General features: G+C 43.6%; 2 long non-coding RNA genes across 2 annotated transcripts; both read right to left on the bottom strand.

Annotated features, from left to right (window-relative positions):
• Positions 1 to 329: 329 nt before the first annotated feature.
• On the bottom strand, positions 330 to 8,504 carry LOC309851696. The gene is made up of 3 exons (XR_014304876.1): positions 8,426 to 8,504; positions 2,492 to 2,569; positions 330 to 380 (listed from the first exon to the last, which is right to left on the bottom strand). It is a non-coding gene; the product is annotated as an uncharacterized lncRNA (long non-coding RNA).
• A 6,351-nt stretch (positions 8,505 to 14,855) lies between these two features.
• On the bottom strand, positions 14,856 to 16,523 carry LOC309851691. Its single transcript, XR_014304872.1, has 3 exons — positions 16,404 to 16,523; positions 15,483 to 15,765; positions 14,856 to 14,956 (listed from the first exon to the last, which is right to left on the bottom strand). It is a non-coding gene; the product is annotated as an uncharacterized lncRNA (long non-coding RNA).
• Positions 16,524 to 21,372: the final 4,849 nt, after the last annotated feature.

The raw sequence follows: 21,372 nt of genomic DNA, 5'->3' as shown, positions 1-21,372 counted from the left end.
CCTAAAAATGAGCCACTCACATTCAACTCTTTATTATATCACTCCGAACTAACTTTTCATTCTTTGTCATATGCACACATATATTAGTACAGGCATCACTTTTTGGGGGGTATTTTCTCAGGGTAGTCAAATTTCTTTTACATAATATTTTATTTTGAACAATGGTTCCATTATTTTCAGCTGACAATTCAATACAGTAAAGGACCCAAGTAAAAATGTCCAATGATTTGCCCATGGTGTACTATGAAGACAAACAAAAAGTGACTAAGCTTACACATATTTACTCTCTACAATATCTGATATATAAAAATGCAGGAAGCATTACTCACTTTTTCTGTTAAACGTGGGGCACTGTGAGCAAGTATATCTCCCTCTTCATACTGAGGGGTACAGAAAAAATAATCACTATTACAAAAAGACCTGGTTTCTAAGAGAAAGAACTACTATAACCACAAAATCAAAAGGAATGCATATAAACAGGGTCAGAGCTTTGCAACCTCCTCAGATAAGAGAACCTGCCTCAAGGAACAACTGAAAGCATTCGGAAAGAAAAGCAAATATTTTTTTTTTTAAATGCCACAAATGATTTTGACTTTAAATGGTAGTAAATGAAAATCTGAATGCTACATTTCTAAGGCATTAAAGCTACAATAAGTACCAGAAGTTACAACTAGCACTGAAAATTGGTGACTGAATCAGTGTTTTTTATTTTGTTTTGCATTTTCCATTGAGGTAAAGTTCACATAACATAAAATTAACCATTAATCATTTTATTAAATTTTTAAAGATTTTATGCTTTAAATATTTTTAAAATATAAATTCAATTAATTATAAAGATTTTATTTTGAGGGGTGCCTGGGTGGCTCAGTGGGTTAAGCCTCTGCCTTCAGCTCAGGTCATGAGGTCCTGGGTTCGAGCCCCACATTGGGCTCCCTGCTCAGCAAGGAGCCTGCTTTCCCCTCCGCCTCTTGTTACTACTTGTGATCTCTGTCAAATACACAAATAAAATCTTAATAAATAAATAGATAAATAACAATTTTATTTTGACATAATCTCTACACCAAACAACTCCAAGATCAAGAGCCACGTGCCCCACTGACTGAGCCAGCCAGGCATTCCAACCCTTAGTCATTTTAAAGTGTACAATTTGGGTACACTTAGTACACTAACAACGCTGGGCACCATCCCCTCTGTCTAGTTCAGGACATTTTCATCACCCCAAAAGGAAGACCCCCTCCATTAAGTTATCATGCATGCCCCTCCCTTAGGCCCAACAACCACCATTCTGTACTTTGTCTCAATGGATTCTCCTCTTCCAGACATTTCACATCAATGGACTCATACAGCACATGGTTTGTTGTGTATGGCTTCTTTCCTTTACCATGATGTATACAAGATTCATCCATGTCGTAGTGGGTGTCAGTGCCTCGTTCCTTTGTATGGCCGAATCATAGTCCATTGTATGGAAGGACCACATTTTGTTTATGCATTCCTTAGCTGCGGGACATGTGGTTTGCTTCTATCTTTTGGCTACTGACAATTATACTGCTGTTATGAACGTTTGTATGTTTGTATTTGTCTGAATGCCTGTTTTAAATTCCTTTGGATTTAGGAATTGCTGGGTCATGTGGTAATTTTATGTTTAAGTTTGATGTTTTTTTAATCTCATGATTCTGTCCTGTGTCAGTATATACATTGCTGATCTGTTTGCTAATTCCTTTCTAAAAGGGGGTAAAAACCAAGGTCTTGAAAAACCCTGTATTTTTTAAACATGTTAAATACATTCAAATAAATATTTGCCTCATTACTTTAAAAAATTAAATGAAATTTAAATTAACTGTGGAAAGAACCAAGATGCCCTTCAATGGACAAATGGATAATGAAGATGTGGTCCATATACACTATGGAGTATTATGCCTCCATCAGAAAGGATAAATACCCAACTTTTGTAGCAACATGGACGGGACTGGAAGAGATTATGCTGAGTGAAATCAGTCAAGCAGAGAGAGTCAATTATCATATGGTTTCACTTATTTGTGGAGCATAACAAATAGCATGGAGGACATGGGGAGTTACAGAGGAGAGGGAGTTGGGAGAAATTGGAAGGGGGGGGTGAACCATGAGAGACTATGGACTCTAAAAAACAATCTGAGGGGTTTGAATTGGTGGGTGGGTGGGAGGTTGGGGTACCAAATGGTGGGTATTATAGAGGGCATGGATTGCATGGAGCACTGGGTATGGTGAAAAAATAATGAATACTGTTATGCCTAAAATAAATAAAAAATAAATTTAAAAAATTATCTGCTTCTGACTTAATACACTAGTTTCCAATGAGACTAAAGTAAATGCTATAATTAAATCAAAGCATTTTAACACATATTTATTGCTTCCTAAGTAGATACCGTATGGTTACATTACCAAAACATCTCTACTTGGGGAATGAACATATATTGTCCCTACATTTAAGACAAATCAAAATATTTCTACTTACCCACAAATAATATATTACTTGTGTTCTACTGTTGCTCACCAATTCTTTATTATTTGTTGGATTAAAAGTAAAATAGTTCTGAAATATAAATTATGGAAATAATTACAAATTTTCTGTTTCTCTCTGGCTAAGCTAAATGTTAAAAATAAATAATATTTATATTATATTAAATAGATGAGTAGGAATATAAAACAGAAAAGACAACAGAATTTTGCAAGCAATAGGAATAGAATTGAAAACCTGAACATTAAAATTAATGGCCTCAAATGTGTCCCCTTTCTTATTTAGTCTTATTATAATTCATCATCTGTAAATTGGAACAAGCAAAAGTAGCACAATATTCACTGATAACCTTTACTCTGTGTCCTTTTGGACAAAAACTGCTGCATACACATTTCTAAATTTGACAAGGCCACAAGGTAACGTGGAGTGAATGCAAATACTGGAAAGAGTTTCTGATTCCTGCCAACATGGTGAATAGCATGGACTCCTGGCTCCCTTCCATTAAATCAACCCTGTGGTAACTATGCAAGTGAGGAAACCACAAAGTGCAGAAGCTTAACAACAACCACACCACCATGGAGCTCCCTGGGGAGACTGAGGCACATGTCCTGTGGGGGTATGTGTATGGGAGGGGGTGGCTGCAGCCTGAGGTGAAGGGATGCAGGGGGCAGCCCTGGGAGACAACTTCTAGAAACACGACTTAAGTTCCATTCCTCCCACCTCCACACCATCACCTACTCCATGCCTGCTCCAGGTATGTGAAGTACCAGACCTAATGTTTGAGAAGTAATTTCAGGACAGCTCATCAGCCTTGGCAGGGGTGGGGGGAATGGGGTGACCGGGGGTGGGGCAGAACTGTTGGAAGTAAATGCATGGACAAGTCCTCAAAAAGGCTGGAAATCAGCCTCAAATCACTGCAATTAGTGATGCAATTACTTTGCCAGATGCCAACAAGAAGCAAAAGTGAGTCTTCCTTGGAGGAAAGTACCACCCTGAGTATCAAATTATTCCTAGACTTCTTAAAGCATGACACTGGGCATCCAATGAAACACAACCAGGCATATGAAAGAGACATTTCCAAACAACTGACAATCGGGAGGGAAGCAATCATCAGCAAGAGACCCCAGGAGATGCAGGCATAACATCGACACACATAGACTTGACAATAACTGTGGTCATGATGTGCCAGAGAGTAGAGGGAAAGATGGGCAATCTCAGCAGTAACTCTATTTTTAAAAAGTATCAAGCGGAAATTCTAGATCTGAAAAAAAAAAATTGATTTAAAAAACTTCAAAAGATAATTTAACAGAAAATAAAATATAGCCAAAGAAATAATTAGTCAGTACAATGGGAAGATAAATTGTAGGATAAAATGTCCACACTGAAGGATAAAGCACAAAAGAACGACAATATAGACAATAAGAGAGATAGAGCACAAGACAGGTCTAATTTCTGTATAATTGGAGTACCAAAAGAAGAGGAAAGAAAAAAAGGTGATAAAAGCGATGTTAAAAGAAGTAGTGGGAGAAAACTTTGCAAAACTAAAGAAAGATATTCCAAGTTCAAAGAACTCCAGAAGATAAGTTTTTTAGATTTTCATTTTTATATCCTTTTTTTTTTTTTTTTTTTTTTTTTGTGAGTAATCTCTTTGCCCAACATGGAGCTTGACTCACAAGTCAAGATCAAGAGTCACATACTCCACTGACTGAGCCAGCTAGGCACCAATTTTGGATTTTTTAAAAAATCAACAACATATCCATATACATAGAGACACATCCTTAAAAGCTGCTAACAATTAGCAGAAAACCTTAAAAGCAGCCAGAATGGGGCAGGAGGGGAAAGACATACCTAACTTTCAGAAGAGGGAACAATAAGATTGATAGTTGACTTCTTAACGGAAATGGCGTTAAGTCTGAAGACAATAGTATCTTCAACATATGGAAATAACTACAGCCCTATATTTAGGGCAAATAGCCTTCAGAAACAAAGATAATTACTAAGTGAAATGAAAGCATATATCCTACAAAGACTTGTGCATGAAAGTTCATGCACCTTTGTTTTCAACAGCCACAAACAGGAAACAGAGCAAATGTCTTTTAACAGGTGAATCAGCAAATTGTGACATATCCATTTGATGACTACTCAGCATTCACATTTTAAAGGACACATAAAGAGGAATAAAGAGAAATAAGCTATATAAACTATTTTTGCATTCATAGATGAATCTCAAAAATTAAATCAAATAAAAAAATTAAATTGATTAAAAGACATCAGCACCCTCCACAAAAAGAGTCCATTTCTGTAAAATTCCAGGGAATACAAATGGACAGACATTAATAAACAGGAGGGTAGATGCTGGAAGATGGGTGGAGGGAAGCTTAGGGTTATCCCCATCACAAAGGGAAGCCACTCAAAAACTTTAAGTAAGAGAGTGGTATGATCTGTCCAGCTCACTTAAGAATTATTGCTCTGGCTGCTGCAGTGTGGCAGGAAGGACTGGAACAAGAGTGAACACAGCTCAGCTGGAAGGATGTTGTAGTCATGCAGGGAGCTGTGGTGGCCATGGAAATGGAGAGGGGAGGAAGGATTTCGGGTGTATCTTGGGAGTGCACAGGACTTAAAAGTCATGGGAATAGATGAGAACACCCAGGAAGAAGGTGTCGCCATAACAGGAGCTCCCACAACTCAACCCTGAGGACATCCAGCATTTAGAAAGTGTGCAGTCAAAGAGGATAAGGCCACAGAGTAGCTCAGGGAAGGTTGTGAACACAAGGAAGGTGTCTTCAGCATCTACTGGGAATGGTGCTCATGCCGATGTAATAGTGTTTGCTTCACTTGGAAATGCCAGTGACTGTGATAAGCACAGATTTGGTAGAGCTGTGGGTAGGTGGAAGACAGATCAGAAGAACCAAAATGTTCATCATCAGTAGGATAGATAAATGAGCTATATTATATTCAAAGTAGAAGAGACTAGATAGGCATGAAAATAGTGAATTATAGCTCAGTAATCAAAATGGATGATTCTCAGAAACCAGGCAGAAAAAAATGAAGCAATTATGTTTCCTGATATGCCCCAAACAAAACAAGTAAAACAAAATAGGATAGTGCTGAAGGAGGGTCACCCGGCTGGCTCAGCCAGTAGAACCCACAGCTCCTGATCTCAAGGTCCTGAGTTCCAGCCCCATGCTGGCTGTGGAGCCTATTTTAAAAAACTGGTGATGGGGACCCGGGTGTCTCAGTTGGTTAAGCATCTGACACTTGATTTTGACTCAGGTCAGAATCTCAGACTCCTGAGTTCGAGCTCCACATCAGGCTCTGCACTCAGCCTGGAGTCTGCATGAGAGTCTCTCTCTCCCTCTCCTTCTGCCCCTCCCTGCTCACGTTCTCTCTCTCACTCAAAAATAAATAAATAAATAAAGGAAAGTACTGAGAGATACTTGCTAGACAAAAGTATACAGGAAAGCATAGGAATGTGTAACACAAAATCTGGGACACTAGTTAACTAGTTAACCCTAGTTAACTAGGAGACGGGATTGTGGAAGGAGGACAAAGGGATTTCCAGGGTTTGGGTGATTTTCTTTCTTCATCGGGCAGTAAACACACAGGTACCTTTTGTTTCATGCCTTAAAATGTACACATTTTGGATGTATGCCTCCTTTAGCAATGAAAATATAAAGAGATCAAATATTTTGGGCACAAAAGAGTAAATGAGACATGATGAAGTCAGGAAGCAGGCACAGACAGCACCTCAGAGACATGTAACTGTGAAGAGGTGCAGAGAGCCAGAGCCAGAGGGTGATGCACTGTCAGTGGTGTTCCCCAAAGACCAGGGAAACAAACACATGTATGTCTGCTCGGGGTATAGCCAGGGAGGGAAAGAGAGCGGATCATTGCAGGAGAGGACCTTGGGTGCCTGAGAGGAGTGGCATCTCGTGCACTGGCCGCTGTTACACTCAGAGGGGCAGGAAACGGTGGTGAGGATGAAGCAGGTTGTAGGCTGAGAGTGAGAACAGGCCAGTGTTTGTATCTGATGGCCCCCATTCTCTCAACGCAAAATGAGAGAGGTCATCAGCCAAGAGGAAGAGGAAGAGATGGGGAGAGATGAAGAGAAGGTGTGAGACAGTTCACTCTAGAAATGAAACAGCCAGCCTACTAGAAAGCTGGGCTGTGCTGAGAGCTCGCTCACCCTTTGTGACTCAAGCCAAATGGAAGGGCTCGGTCCAGCGGGGTGGGCAAGAATGTAGAGCAGGCAGAAGATGGCAGAATCCTTCCAGACTTGGGGCCTTGCAGCACTGTACACAGCATATTCCTCTGTGACCAAGATATTGGTTCATCTGTTCTGTCAAACCTGGCAGCCACTGGCCACAGGTGGCTGGGGAATACTTGAAATGTAGTGATGCCAAGGAAATGAATCTGTAGTTTTGTTTGTTTGTTTTTGTTTTGTTTTAAAGATTTTATTTATTTAATAGACAGAGATCACATAGTGGTCAGAGAGGCAAGCAGAGAGAGTGGGCAAGCAGGTTCCCTGCTTAGCAGAGACCCTGAGGTGGGGCCCGATCCCAGGACCCTGGAATCATGACCTGAGCCAAAGGCAGCAGTTTAACCCACTGAGCCACTCAGGCGCCCCTGAATCTCTAGTTTTATCTCACTCTAACCGACTTAAATCCAAGTAGCCACATGTATTCAGCAAAGTTTCATGACACAAAATCCTACACATAGCAGTTGTGTTTCTATAGACTAGCAATGAAAACCCACGAAGGGAATGAAGAACACCAATCCACTTATGATATCATAAAAAGACCTAGGAACAAACTTTCGGTGGAGGGTTTATTTGCTGCAAAGAACACTGCTGAAGGAGACTCAAGAAGATGTAAGAGAATGGAAAGACAGCCTGTGCCTGTGGATTCTTTTGTTTTTTGTTTGTTTACTTGCTTTAAAGATTTTATTTATTTATTTATTTGACAGACAGAGATCACAAGTAGGCTGAGAGGCAGGCAGGAGGTGGGGGGAAGCAGGCTCCCTACTGAGCAGAGAGCCTGATGCAGGGCTCAATCCCAGGACCCTAGGATCATGGCCTGAGCAGAAGCTCAGAGGCTTTAACCCACTGAGCCACACAGGTGTCACTGTGCCCATGGATTGTTAAGAGGACAACTGCCCAAAGCAATCCATAGATTCAATGCAAGCTCTAAAAAGTCTCAGAGTGGTTTCTTGCAGCAACAGAAAAACTCACTATGGCCGGTGGCTACTGTATCAGCTCAGCTTATAAAAGCTGAGAGGAAGGTGACCTAGAGGGAAGGTGAGGGGTCAGAAGGAGAGACGTGGACATGAAGCTACACCATGACATGTGCCCAGGAGAGCCCAGTCACCCAGGCCCTCTGACTGGGTTCTGGGTCCTGCACCCAGGTGAGCACTTTGCACTGTCTGGCACATTGTAGGGACTGAGCAGCCATGTGGTGAGCGAAGGGTGCAAGGATGAATGTGACAACGCAGAATGGAAGAGTTGACTCGGTGGGTGTCCTTGGCAAGTCACTTCAAGCAAACTGAGACTAATAATTTCTGGGTCTCAGGAGCAGTTAAGAGCATGTCTAGAACAGGAAAGGCCGCTGGCCCATGACTTCAGACAAATTACCTAGTACTTAACAGTAGCAGTCCATTGTGTTATTAAAGAACCCCTCCCCAGCACATTTGCATGGACTGCGTCAGATACTTGCTGTAACAAAATTAGCAGAACCTGGCACATAATACATGCTCAAAAAAATATTGCTCACTATTAAGAAGAGTAAAATGAGATCAAGGATACGGTCGTGTTTTGTTTTGTTTTGTTTACAAGTGCTAGTGAACCATAACTGAATGCCAGCAAAACCAAAAATACGTTCGGACCTGGGCTTGGTGTGACTGTAAACTAGCTGTGCACACTCAAACTGAGCTCACCTGAACACCATACTCTTTGAGGAGGTTGAAGGTACTTGTTGGCATTTCCACAACTAAGGTCCACCTCCAGATGCAAAACTTCCTGTGAGTGACAGCAGATGGAGGAGAATGAGAAGGTTCCTGAAGGCTGTTGACAAATCCGACACCTCTCATGGTAGCCATGTAACTTTGGCTAAGGAACATGGCAACATGAGCTAAACCCCAGGAAGAGAACCCCCAATGAGCGGCCATGGGGTCTGGTCCTTCCCTGAGAGCATCACATCACCAAAAGGCCCGAGGAGAGCTGCTCACCAGGACCCACTTGATAGGCTGGCCAGCCCACGGAGGCCGCCTCCACGTGCCCCATACCTGGATTTCAGCATCAGAGATGGTTGCCAGATATTTGGCATCCCGGATGATGCTATGGCCCCAATGCTGTTGCCTTCTGGGCAGCTGTCAATATTGTGTGCACAGGAATGCTGCAAAACAGGACCAGGGAACACCCATTTGCGGAGGTCTGCCTTGCTCCCCGGAGAAACTCGCTTCAAAAGCTATGGAGGAAAAAAATGTGGTCCATCCATACAACAGATTGTGATGCAGCCATACAAAGGAAGGAAGCACGGACCCCTGCTGTATCAGGGGTGGACCCCCCAAAACATCACGTGAAGTAGAGAAGCCTGCCACAAAGACCACACGTTGTTCGAGCTCATTGATATGAAGTGTCCAGAATTTGAAAATCCACAGGGACAGACAGCCATGTCAGTGGCTGCCAGGGGGAATGGGAGGGATGACTGAGGGCTTTGGGTTTTTACCTTTTGGGATTTTGGAACTAGGAGTACCCAGCGGGCTCAGCTGGTGGAGCATGTGACTCCTGACCTCGGGTTTGTGGGTTCCAGCCCCACGTTGGGCATAGAGATGACTTTAAAACAACAGTTGGAACTAGATACAAGCGGCGATGGCACAACATTGTAAACGCGCTCAATGCCACTGAATCACAGGCTTCACAATGGCGAATTTTACCTTATGTGAATTTTACCTCATTTTAAAAAATAATAAAACTAACTCAGCATTATGCAAACATGCTGTTAGTTCTCTTCATGAAGTTGACTGTCACCCACCATTGAGTGCTGATTCTGTGCCAGGCATGAAGGACAGAAATAAGAAAAAAAGATGCCTAGGACAATACCCCAGCTCTCAGGAAAACGAGTGCCCTCCCAGCTAAGAGGGAATGAAAATAAGCACAGGCTTTCTAGACAGCAACTTAGCTGCATCTATCAAAATTTTAAATGCACACACCCTAGGACTCAACAATTCCTCTTCTACAGCTTTTTTCCCAGAAAAATAATAGTGAAATTAAGCAGAGATAAATATAAAATCATGTTCATCATGGCACTGCTTTAATGGCAAAAAAATCTCAAAACACAAATATCCACGAATGTGGGAACTGTTTAAAAACATTATGACATAACTATATAATGAAAAACTAGGCTACTTGCAAAAAGATTGAGGCAGGGGCACCTGGGAGGCTCAGTTGGTTAAGGGGCTGCCTGCAGCTCAGGTCCTGGGATCAAGTCCTGTATCAGGCTCCCTGCTCAGTGGAGAGCATGCTTCTCCCTCTCCCTCTGCCTGTCACTCTGCCTACTTATGCTCTATCTCTCCCCCCTCTCTCTGAAAAATAGCTAAATTTATAAAAAAAAAGAATGAGGCCAATGTGGGAAGGTGACCAATATTTTGTGAAAAAAGCAAGTTGCCAAATAGTGTAGTTAACTTCATCCTGCATGATGGAGAGAGAGTGCACACATTTCTGTGCACAGAAGAGTCTAGAGGAACAGATTCTAAACTAAACAAGGGTGACTCTGGAGATGGGTCTGGGTAAGGAAGGACTCACTTTTCCTTCCCTCATTCACTACTATACCGTGTCACTGGCAAGACTGTAGAACCCTAAGAAGCAGGAAAAACCTTGTCACATGCAGAATTAAATGAGATACTTAAATATCTAAGCGAGCCAGAGAAACACAACAGAAGCAAGGCTGTGAGTGATGTGAGTGAGCGGCAGCACAGGGGTCGGGGGAGCGAAGGCTTGTGGTAGGACGTCCTGATCCAGGACCACGGGCTGGTGGTTCCCATTGTTTTTCATTACTGAGCTCTTGTTACAGGAAATATCAGCAGGCCTCCTAGGTCACTCCAGCGCCCCCACTGGCTGGGACCAAGTCTGTGCCCCGGCTGAGGACCTGGCTGGTTTTCTGTCACCTGAGAAGGCTTCATCCCCCTGGGAACTAGCCCCCCAAATCCTTTGAGAGAGGCAGTCTTAACATTGCTGTGAATGGCACCATGATGTCCTTAGTGTGGAAAAACATCTTATCCCTGTGGCTTTCCAGAATTAAAACAGAGAGCCAGTGATGTCATCTGGGCCTGTTCTATAAACATATTGGTGGGAAGAGAATCTGCTTATTTTGCTTAGGAATGGGTGATGTTTAAAAGAATTTAATGTATCAGAGCCTATGATGGATTAAATTTGTGACTCTGATGGATTAAAATTGTGCCCGTCATTGATTCAGACTTGTGATTTTACATTCAAATCATACTGGTTTATAAACAGTATTAGAATACTTATGAGAACTTAAGATTTGTCATAGTTATGTCTCATTTATTAGATTTATAATAATTCTCTAAGTATGGGTGAAGGGTTTATTTTTTAATCAGGCTACTAAAGAACTTAGAGATAAAACCAAATATATTGTTTCTTTTTTTTTTAGATTTTATTTATTTATTTGACAGAGAGACATCACAAGTAGACAGACAGACAGACAGAGAAGAAAGCAGGCTCCCTGCTGAGCAGAGAGCCCGATGTGGGACTCGATCCCAGGACCCCGAGATCATGACCTGAGCCAAAGGCAGCAGCTTAACCCACTGAGCCACCCAGGCGCCCTATATTCAGTTTCTAAGTGCAGTTTAAAAATGTTTAAAAGGAATTAATAATCAAATTTGTGAGTTGGGCCAAACATTAATCAAAACCCCCTTAAAGGCAATTATAAAAATCTGCTAGATTTATAAAAGGTGTAAAATTTATAAGTCAAATAAAAAAAACTTAAGGGAAAATTATGGTTCTGAGTTTATAACTTTAATAAAGTGAATATTCATCCTAAAACCAGCTAATCTTTTCTGGGTCCCAAATTCATCATTTACTATATCATAAAACTCATACTGACATATTGAATTGTTAACCAAAGATGCACTTTAGTTTGTAATTAAAAAGAAAAAAAATCACAGTCAGAGTCACCCCTAGTCTAGTCGAGGAGACAGCTTTATAAGCAAGAGAATATAAGAGGGGAGCCTGGGTGGCTCAGTCAGTTAAGCCTTCAGCTTGGGTAGTGATCCCAGCATCCTGAGATCGAGCCCCACACCAGGCTCCCTGCTCGGCAGGGAGTCTGCTTCCCCTTCTCTCTCTCTCTGCCTGCCTCTCTGCCTACTTGTGCTCTCTACTTTGTCAAATAAATAAATAAAATCTTAGAAAAAAGAAAAGAAAAGAAAAAACCAAAGAATAAAGCCTTTTAAGGGGGCCAGCCGTGCCTGGGGAAAAGGAGCTATCAGCAACAGTTTCAGAGAAGAGACACATGTGAGGCGCCCACCCTTCCTGCCTGTGGACTCTGTCACGGATAGAACAACTTTCCCTCAGGTGTAAGTCAGATATCCCACTACTTGCAGCTGGAAGCGTGTGACAGCCACAGGTGACAGCCAGGCACATGGAAGGGGAATTCCACTTTCTGGGGGACAAGTTTCCATGACTAGGATGCAAGATGCGTTTTTCCCTCTATCTCAGGCTGCATCGGCAAGAGGCAGCCTCTGAAGGGTGTTCAGCAGGGGAGTAACACAAACAGATTTTGCCTTTGTGAAAAGATCACACTCAAAATGCTGTGGAAAACAACCACACAATGCTACACGCTGATGTCCATGGATCTGTATTTAGGACAATAGCAAATGTTCTGGAAGGAAACATACCAAATTGACTACCTCCAGGAAGAGGGTGAAGATTGGAGATGGTGGCCAAAGGAGACCTTAGCTTTCAATTAAAAGATTATTAAAAATCAACAGATGGGTAGATAAGCAGAATCAGTATATCCATGTGATAGAATCTCGAAAATAAAGGAAGCACTGACTGATGCCACAGCACGGGAGAACTCTGAAAACATTATGCTGAGAGAAAAACCAGACATAAAAAGCCACATATGATTCACAGACATAAAATGATGACAAGCAAACCTATAGAGACAGAAAGTTGATGAGGGGCTGAGAGGAAGGAGAATGGGGAGCTCACTGTCACAGAGTTTCTGTTTGGGGTGATGAAAATGTTCCAGAAATAGTGTCGATGGTCACACAACATTGTGAATGTAATTAATGCCACCAAATTAGACGTTTAAAAACATAATTTGGGGCACCTGGGTGGCTTAGGGGGTTAAAGCCTCTGCCTCCAGCATATAATAAAATCTTTAAATTAAAATATATATATATTTTTACAATGGGGTGTGTGGGTATCGCAGTTGGTAAAGCGGCTGGCTCTTGGTTTCAGGTCAGGTCTTGATCTCAGGGTCCTGGGATTGAGCCCCATGTTGGGCTCTGCACTCAGCAAGGAGTCTGCTTGTGGATTCTCCCTCCATCTTCTGTTGCCCTTCCCCCACTCACACTCTCTTGCTCTTAAGTAAATAATAAAGAAAACTTTTCTAAAAATGTGAAGATGGTCAATTTCATGCTATGTGTATTCTAAATCACCATCCTGGAGGTTGGGTTGTAGAGTGAAGCTGTAGAGGAGGAGGCTGGCCAGGTTGGAGTGGGTGGGCAGGGGCAGCAGAGGTGGCTTTATAAGGCCTCTGGGAGGAGATGCAACAGGGCTTGGGAGATATTTTAGCAGGAGATATCCACGGGACATCCAGGTGGAATGTTCTCCAGCTGCTTCCTCATCCATGAAAAGAGGAATTATGAGGTTGTTAGGGAGATGAAGATGGTGTGGTTACCACCCCAGGTCTGCTCCCTTCTGGATGGAGAAAAGGACCAACCACATCCTCCTCACCATCTTGGGCCAGAGGAAGCAGAGTCTCAGAAGGCAGATGAAAACCAAGGTGACATGGTATCAGAAAAGCCAAGGCAATGACAAGTGTCAAATGCCACTGAGACGTCTAGTAAGATGAGGACCAGGATTAAGTAACAGGTCCGTAGGACATCACCAATCAACTGGGGGACCTGTATCAACCTAACTTTCCAGAACACCCAAGAGCTTTAAACAACTTCTTCCTAATCATCCCCAACTGGACTATCCACCCCCATGTCACCACCCCCCACAACTCAATCAGGGCCATACAATCTTATCAATTAATCTAGCACTGCACTCTGCCTCTAGGACCAGGAATGAAGAAATAAAACACACATTAACATCTATCATGGGCCATGGACTGTGCGCTACTGGTCTTCATGACAGTCCTGTAAGGTAAGTGCAGTGTGTTGAGGGCCTCCTCAGAAGTCAGGTCCACCCAGAGCCTCAGGATGTGAGCATATAATGTTCACAGGGTCCTTGAGATGTATTAGTTCAGATGAGGGTGGATTAGGATGAATCCTAAAACCAATGACTGCTGAGCTGATAGAAGTGCAGACACAAAGAGACACATGGAGGACAACATCATGTGAAGACAGCGGCAGAGACTAGAGTGATTAGTCTACCAGCCAAGGAAAACCAAGGGCTGCCAGCCACCACCAGCAGCTGGGAGAGAGGCCTGGAGCAGGTTCTCCCTCAGAGCCCCAGAGGGAACCACCCCTTAGGGCACCCTAATTTCAGACTTCCAGCCTCATGAACTGTGAGGGAATAACTTTCCGTTATTTTAAGCCCCTCAGCATGTGGTAATTATTTTTTTAAGATTTTAATTATTTATTTGATGGACAGAGATCACACAAGTAGGCAAGAGAGGCAGGCAGAGAGAGAAAGGAAAGCAGGATTCCTGCTGAGCAGAAAGCCAGATGCAGGGCTGGGTCCCAGGACTCTGGGGTCAGGACCTGAACCAAAGGCAGACCCTCAGGCACCCCAGGGTGTGGTCATTTCTTAGAGCAGCCCAAGGAAACTAAAACAGTGGGTATGATTAGCCTCTTTTTTTGTAGAAGGGGAAAATGACTTCACTTCTCTGGGCCTCCAAGCTGGGTTAGTGTTAACCTCCCTAATCTACTCTGGGACATTGCCAAACCAAGTTTCTCAGCCTAAAGGACCAATAATTGTAGCTGGGGAAATTCATGAAGGTAATGTCACTTGACCGGGCCTCAAGGCAACAGGATGGCCAGCCTCCCCAGGCCGCTTCACCCTCACCAGCATCCCAGCTCTGGCTTCTGCATGCCCAGACCAGCATTTCTCATTTGTTGCAGATACGCTACAGTGAGTAGAGAAAGAGGCTTGCGCCACACCTACCCTGTGAAGGAGTCCCATGTGATTATCAGGAATTTGGGCCCTTTGTCAGCCATGGCAATCCACCACCTATCTTCCCTGATGCAGAGGCAGGAGATCACATTAGTGTGGCCCTGCAGAAATGCAGAGAAAATGCTCTGAAACATTCAGGATGGCCAGAGAGGCTGGAGCCCCACAGAGAGAACTAAACTCCCCTTCCAGGTTCATCGGGCTGAAAACCCCACTCCTATGGCCTTTCCCTGGCATTTCTCCATAACCAGTGGTTTTCTGATTTTCTCTCCCGCAAAACCCCTGAAGGGTAAGCCACGCTCCCCACAAGGACAAGGGCTCCCTACAGATCTAGGCATGTGCCCAACTGTGAACCCAGGTGGGGAATAAATGGGGTTCTGCCCCATCTCCAGTCCCCTTGAAGCCCTGCTGGCCTCTTCTCCCTTAAACAGTGTCCACTCAGGCCACTGAGCAGATCTGGAGCAAAAGCCTCTCTGCTGGTCTCCCTGCTTTCATTCCCATCCCCCCATAATCCTTTCCCAGTAACTCAGGAACCTTCTGGAAACAAACAAAATGCTAGTGCTGCCTGCCAGGAAATAGCCCATTCCCTCCCTCCTTCCTCTTCCCTTGATCACTCCACGTCAGTCATACCAGCCTTCTTTCTGGGCCCCTTGGGCAGGCCCGCAAACCTGGAGCTCCCTGGGTCTGGACTGCTTTTCCCCAAACTGCCCCTGGTTGGTTCATTCTCCTCAGTCAGTCAGATCTTGGCACAAAGGGCATGTTTGCCAGCGCAACCAACTGGAGGGCCATCTCTCACTCCTGATCTCTCTCCTGCAGCAGCCCACATTTCCTTTGGAGTGTTTGTTGTAATTCGTAATTGTGTATTTATGAGACTATAAGCTCCATGTTTTGTTCATGACTACAGGCCCAGAATCTGAAACAAAGAGGTTCTGATAAATACCTATGGAATAAATGAACAAAGGAATAAATGGATGGATGGATGGATAGTCAAGGCCACTCCCAGCCACCTGACTCTGCAGGAGGCTGGACTCCTGCCTGGCATGGTCCCTATTTCTCAGCCCCTCTGCCTGTTGCTCCTTCCTCGCTCCACAGACACAAACTCCCCCTTCTCCCTCCCAGCAGCACTGGACTCAGTGCTGCACATTCAACTAAGCTCCAAGAAGGGCTGCTTGTGGGCTTGGGTGTTTCTGGACATCTAGAGAGCAAATTCTGCACCATTTATTCCCCACCTGGGTTCACATGGCATGGATCCCTGAGTACTGACTAGGCTTTTGGGAACCCCTCTGTGATGTTTTTGACCTAGGCATTGACTTAAGGAAGGTGCTTATTAAAATATACGTCCGGGGTCTCTTGGGCAGCTAAGTCAGTTAAGTGTCTGCCTTCAGCTAAGGTTTTGATATCAGGATCCTGGGATCGAGCCCCACGTCAGGCTCTCTTCTGAGAAGGGGAGTCTGTTTGTCCCTACTGCTCTCTCTTCCTTGCTCTCTTAAATAAATAAATAAATAAATAAATAAATAAAATCTTTAAAAGCAACAACAAAAACTTGCATACCTGAAGATGGTGCTGAGTATTCTGAAGACATTGTAGATGAACACAGTGTCAGCACAGATGTACAGAAGAACTCGCTGGTTTTCATCTCAAATGTAGTAAACAGGAAGAGAACTGTTCCATCCAAAAGATCAAGTTATGGTCTGGAAGGCAAGACACTGAGTGCATGGAGCCCAGAACTATGATGCCAGGCACCCCTGGCGCAGTCTCTGGAGGGGAAGGATTTCACATCATCAGTCCAAAGTAGGGGAAATCTCTTCAAGAACGTCATCAACCACATTCTAGCGCATGGAGGACCCTCGAATCCATGACACTGAGTAAAACGGGCCACACACAGTACAGGGTCAGTCTAATCCATAGAGGTGGAAAGGAGTCCAGTGGCTGCTGGGGGCCTGGGGAAGGTGGTTGGAGAGTGATGGCTAGGGGATATGGATTTCTTTTGTGAGGGATGAAAATGCTCTGGAATTAGACAGTGGTGATAGCTGCACAACCTTGTGAACATGCGAAAAAGCAATGGATGGTATACTTTAAAGGGGTCAATTTTATGAGGATGTGAAGAAATTAGAACCACTGGTCACTTGTGGTAGGAATGTGAAATCATGCAGCTGCTTTGGAAAACCCCAGGGAGAGCTCTCCAAACACTGAAATCAGAATTAGTGTATTATGCAGCAATGACACTTCTGGATACCTAGCTCAAAGAGCTGGAAGCAGGCTCTCAAGGAGACATTCACACGCCCATGTTTAGAGCAGCATACTTCACAGAAACCAGAAGGTAAAAGGAAGCCACGTGTCCCATGATGGACAAATGGAAGAACAACATGTGAGTGTTGTTCAGGCTTCCACAGGAAGGAGACCCGATTCTCTATGACATGGATGGACTTTGGGGACAGCATGGAAGTGAAATCCACCAGTCACAGAAAGACAAATATGGTAGGATTCCACAGACATGGTCCCAAGAAGAATCAGTTCCATAGAGACAGAAGGTGGAATGGTGGTTGCCAGGAGCAGGGCTGGGGAACGGGGAGTTGTTCAATGGGTAGGGAGTTTCCTTTTCATGAGATGAGTTCCAGGTGTTGGTTGCAGCACAGTGTGAATGTACCTACTACGATGCTGTACACTTCAAAATGGTGAAGATGGTAAATTTTAGGGATGCCTGGTGGCACAGTTGGATCAGCAACTGACTCTTGGCTTTGGCTCAGGTTGTGATCTCAGGGTTGTGGCATCCAGCCCCACATTGGGCTCCATGAATAGTCTGCTTAAGACTCTCCTCTGCCCTTCCCCAACCTCCCCTCTCTTTCAAATAAATAAATATTTAAAAGAAAGATGAGGGGCACCTGGGTGGCTCAGTCATTGGGTGTCTGCCTTCAGCTCAGGTCATGATCCCAGGATCCTGGGATCGACCCCCCTGCCAGGCTCCCTGCTCCTGGGAAAGCCTGCTTCTCCCTCTCCCACTCCCCTTGCTTGTGTTCCCTCTCTCTCTCTGCCTCTTTCTTTGTCAAATATATAAATAAAATCTTTTTTTTTGGAAGATGCTAAATTTTACTTTATATGTATTTTACCACAATTTTAAATTTTAAGAAGGTAAATTTAATGGTATATGAATTATACCTTGCTTAAAAAAGAAAAGAAAGTCAACAGTAAACAGAAAGAACGTCCTATCCTCCTAATCCCCAGAACCTAGGCTGCTCAGTATCTGACACATAGTGAGCACTTAATATAGTGAAATTCAATTTACTTCATGAAAATATATAGAAAGGGGAAATTACAGTATAGTCACCAAGGAACTTCATAAGAAAGGCAATTATTCAGCTGGAAATATTTGGTCCTCATATACCATTTCCCCTGGAAGAATAAAGCACAAAGAGACAAAATTCCCTAAGCATGATTAAAAATTCCATATTCCCAGGAATAAATCCAAGATTAAATTTTTCTGAAATGAAAAATTTGAGCTATTATAAATCTATTACTTTTAATTCAATAGTAGTTTACTTATGCATAGTTTTGTGTGCAAAGTCTTTTGTAAAAATCACGGAAGTGATTAAAACTGTTTATAAATTCTGTGGATTCATACAAAAGAGTACTATTCAGAAATAACAAGTAATAAACTAGCAAGCCAGGAAAAGACATGGAGAGATCTTAAATACATTTTGCTAAGTGAAAGGAGCCAACCTTAGGGGGACACAAGGTTGTCCCCCCAACCTTAGGGGGACACAGTGGGGACACCTGGGTGGCTCAGTTGGGTAAGTGTCTCCCTTCGGCTCAGGTCATGATCTCAGAGTCCTAGGATGGAGCCTTGCATTGGGCCCCCTGCTCATCTAGGAGTCTGCCTGCCTCTCTCTCTCTCTCTCTCTCTCTCTGCCCCTCCCCTGACATGTGTTTTTTCTCTCTCTCTCTCTCTCTCTCTCTGACAAATAAATAAAAATCTTAAAAAAAAAAAAAAGGACCTCACATTGTATGATTCCAACTACATGATATTTTGGAAAAGTAAAACTATGAAGATGGGGGGGGGGGGAATAAATGGCCAGGGAGTGGGGGGGTGAAGGCAGGGATGGAGAGTGGGGCACGAGGGATTTGAAGGCAGTAACACAAGTGTGTAGGGCACTACAGTGGTGGATATACCTCATCATACCTTAGTCAACGCCCAGAGAATGTCACACCCCCAATTGTGAACCCTAAAGTAAAATATGGATGTTATTTAATAATAACGGACAACATGGGCTCATCACCTCTAACAAATGTCCCCCACTAATAAAGATATTAACAAAAGAAGAACCTGGTGGGGGGCACAAGGGAATATATGGGAACTCTGTACTTTTCATTTTGTTTGCAATCAATATAAACTGCTCCAAAAAATAGTCCTTTTAGGCGCATGTGGCTGGCTCAGTCAGTAAAGCCTATGCCTCTTGATTTCGGAGTGTTCCAGCCCCTTGTTTGGTGCAGAGATTACTTAAAATAGAAACATTCCATTTAAAAAATTAGCCGAGGCCAATTAATTGAATGTGGTAGCATCTAAAGTAATGGATAAGTGATTAGAGACTTTTAGCAACTGACTCACTATTAACGGGACCTCCTTGCTCCAGCAGCGCTCACACTCATTGAAAGCACGCGCTATCCATTGATGCTGGGCATTAGTGCTACCGTTCGTGATGAATGGTCATGGAGTAGCCGGCTCTTACATCAACCTTCCAAACATGAACAAAAAACGCTATGGTCCAAAGCAGATTTCACTGCACTTGACAATCATCAAAGATTCCTTCTCATAAATGCATGACACCTTGTTTTCTTGGTGGAAGTCAGTATCCAGGGTTATGCCTACTTACCAGGAACACTCTGAATTACTCCAGGCCTCTGGTGTAAGGCAGGGGACCCCAAAGGAAAAGGGGGATGCTACAGGCAGAGAAAGGCAGGAACACACTTGTTGAAGCCCCTTTGGTGAGAAGAAATCAGAAGTAACAAAAACGGCCATCCATAACAGGGCACTGGTTGAATTTAAAATGAGGAAGTGGTTCTACATTCCCTGATACAGAAAACCCTCTGAGACATACTAAGTGGTCATGCAGAAGATCTGACTGGTAAAGAAAACAAAACACAGCATGTGTCGTGTGTGTGCACACACACACAGATGTGTCCATAGATGCCCAGGAAAAGGTATGGAAAGATATACATTTATACAAAACTGGAATGGTAGTCACTTTCAGGAAATGGATTTGGTGTGGTCTGTGTGAGAAGAGGAATCTGCCTGATTTTTTTTTTAATTTTAACTTATTTATTTTTAGAAGGGGGAGGGCCAGAGGGAGAAAGGCAGAGAGAATCCCAAGCAGGCTTCATCCCCAGTGCAGAGCCCCATGCGGGGCTCAAGCTTACAGCCCTGGGATCACAATCACAACCCCAGCCGAAATCAAGACTCAGGCACTTAACCAACTGAGCCACCCAGGTACCTCTGCTTTAATTTTTTTTTTTAAGGGCACCTATTATTTTTAACAGGAATAAAAAGGGGGGGGGGTTACCTGGGTGACTCAGTGGGTTAAGCATCTGCCTTTGGCTCACCTCATGATATCAGGGTCCTAGAGCCCCACATTGGGCTCTCTGCTCAGCAGGGAGCCTGCTTCCCCCTCTATCCCTGCCTGCCACTTTGCTTACTTGTGATCTCTCTCTCTGTGTCAAATAAATAAAATTTAAAAAGGGAGAGAGAGAGAGAGAGAGAGAAAACCAATACAGGAACAGGAACAGAAAGGAACAGAAAGAAGGTGTCCTCAAGGAGCTAAACAAATTTGCAGAGGGAGGTGGTCTAGAAGAGTTGAGTTCTGCAGTGAGCCCAAGGCTAACAGGGGACCCAAACCCCTGGCATGTAGGACACTTGCTCTCATTAGCGATATCCCCGGATGTCGTGCTGGCTGACTAAACAAGCCCAAAGTCTTTACAGTCTCTAAAACTTGTTCTATCTTTCAGACTGGACAAGCCCAAGTTTTGACCTTGAACTCCACTGCTCAAAGTAAACCCAGTCTACAGAAATGAGGCTGTCATTTGTCTGCATCTCCCACTAGGTGTTTGCCATCATCCTCATCAACGCTACCATCATTGCCGCCACCACCACTATCATCATCCAGATGTGAACACCCGTCCAGTGCTCACTGTGTGTCAGGAACTACATTAAACACTTTACGTGCATCCGATCACTTACAAATCTTCCAAAGGCAGAATCTACAGGGAAAAATAGAGGTGAATCCTAGGAAGCAATTTTCAGTGGCACACGGAGGAGGAAGGGAAAAACTCTCCTCCTCTTATTCTCTTGGTAAATGGTGATATTTGTGCGGCAAAGGCAGATGTCAGTCGACCCCTTGGTGCCTTTCTCAGTGGCTTTCACTTTTCCCATACCTTTTGCTTTCTAGTCCATTTCCGAACGTGCAGTTTTAGGAGCCCATAATGGTTTTAGGAGCTTGTGAAGAAGCATCAAGCCATCTAAAGAAGAAGA

Source organism: Mustela nivalis (assembly GCF_964662115.1).
Source record: "Mustela nivalis genome assembly, chromosome: 17".
Classification (NCBI taxonomy): domain Eukaryota; kingdom Metazoa; phylum Chordata; class Mammalia; order Carnivora; family Mustelidae; genus Mustela; species Mustela nivalis.
This window is presented reverse-complemented; position numbering and strand designations above follow the sequence as displayed.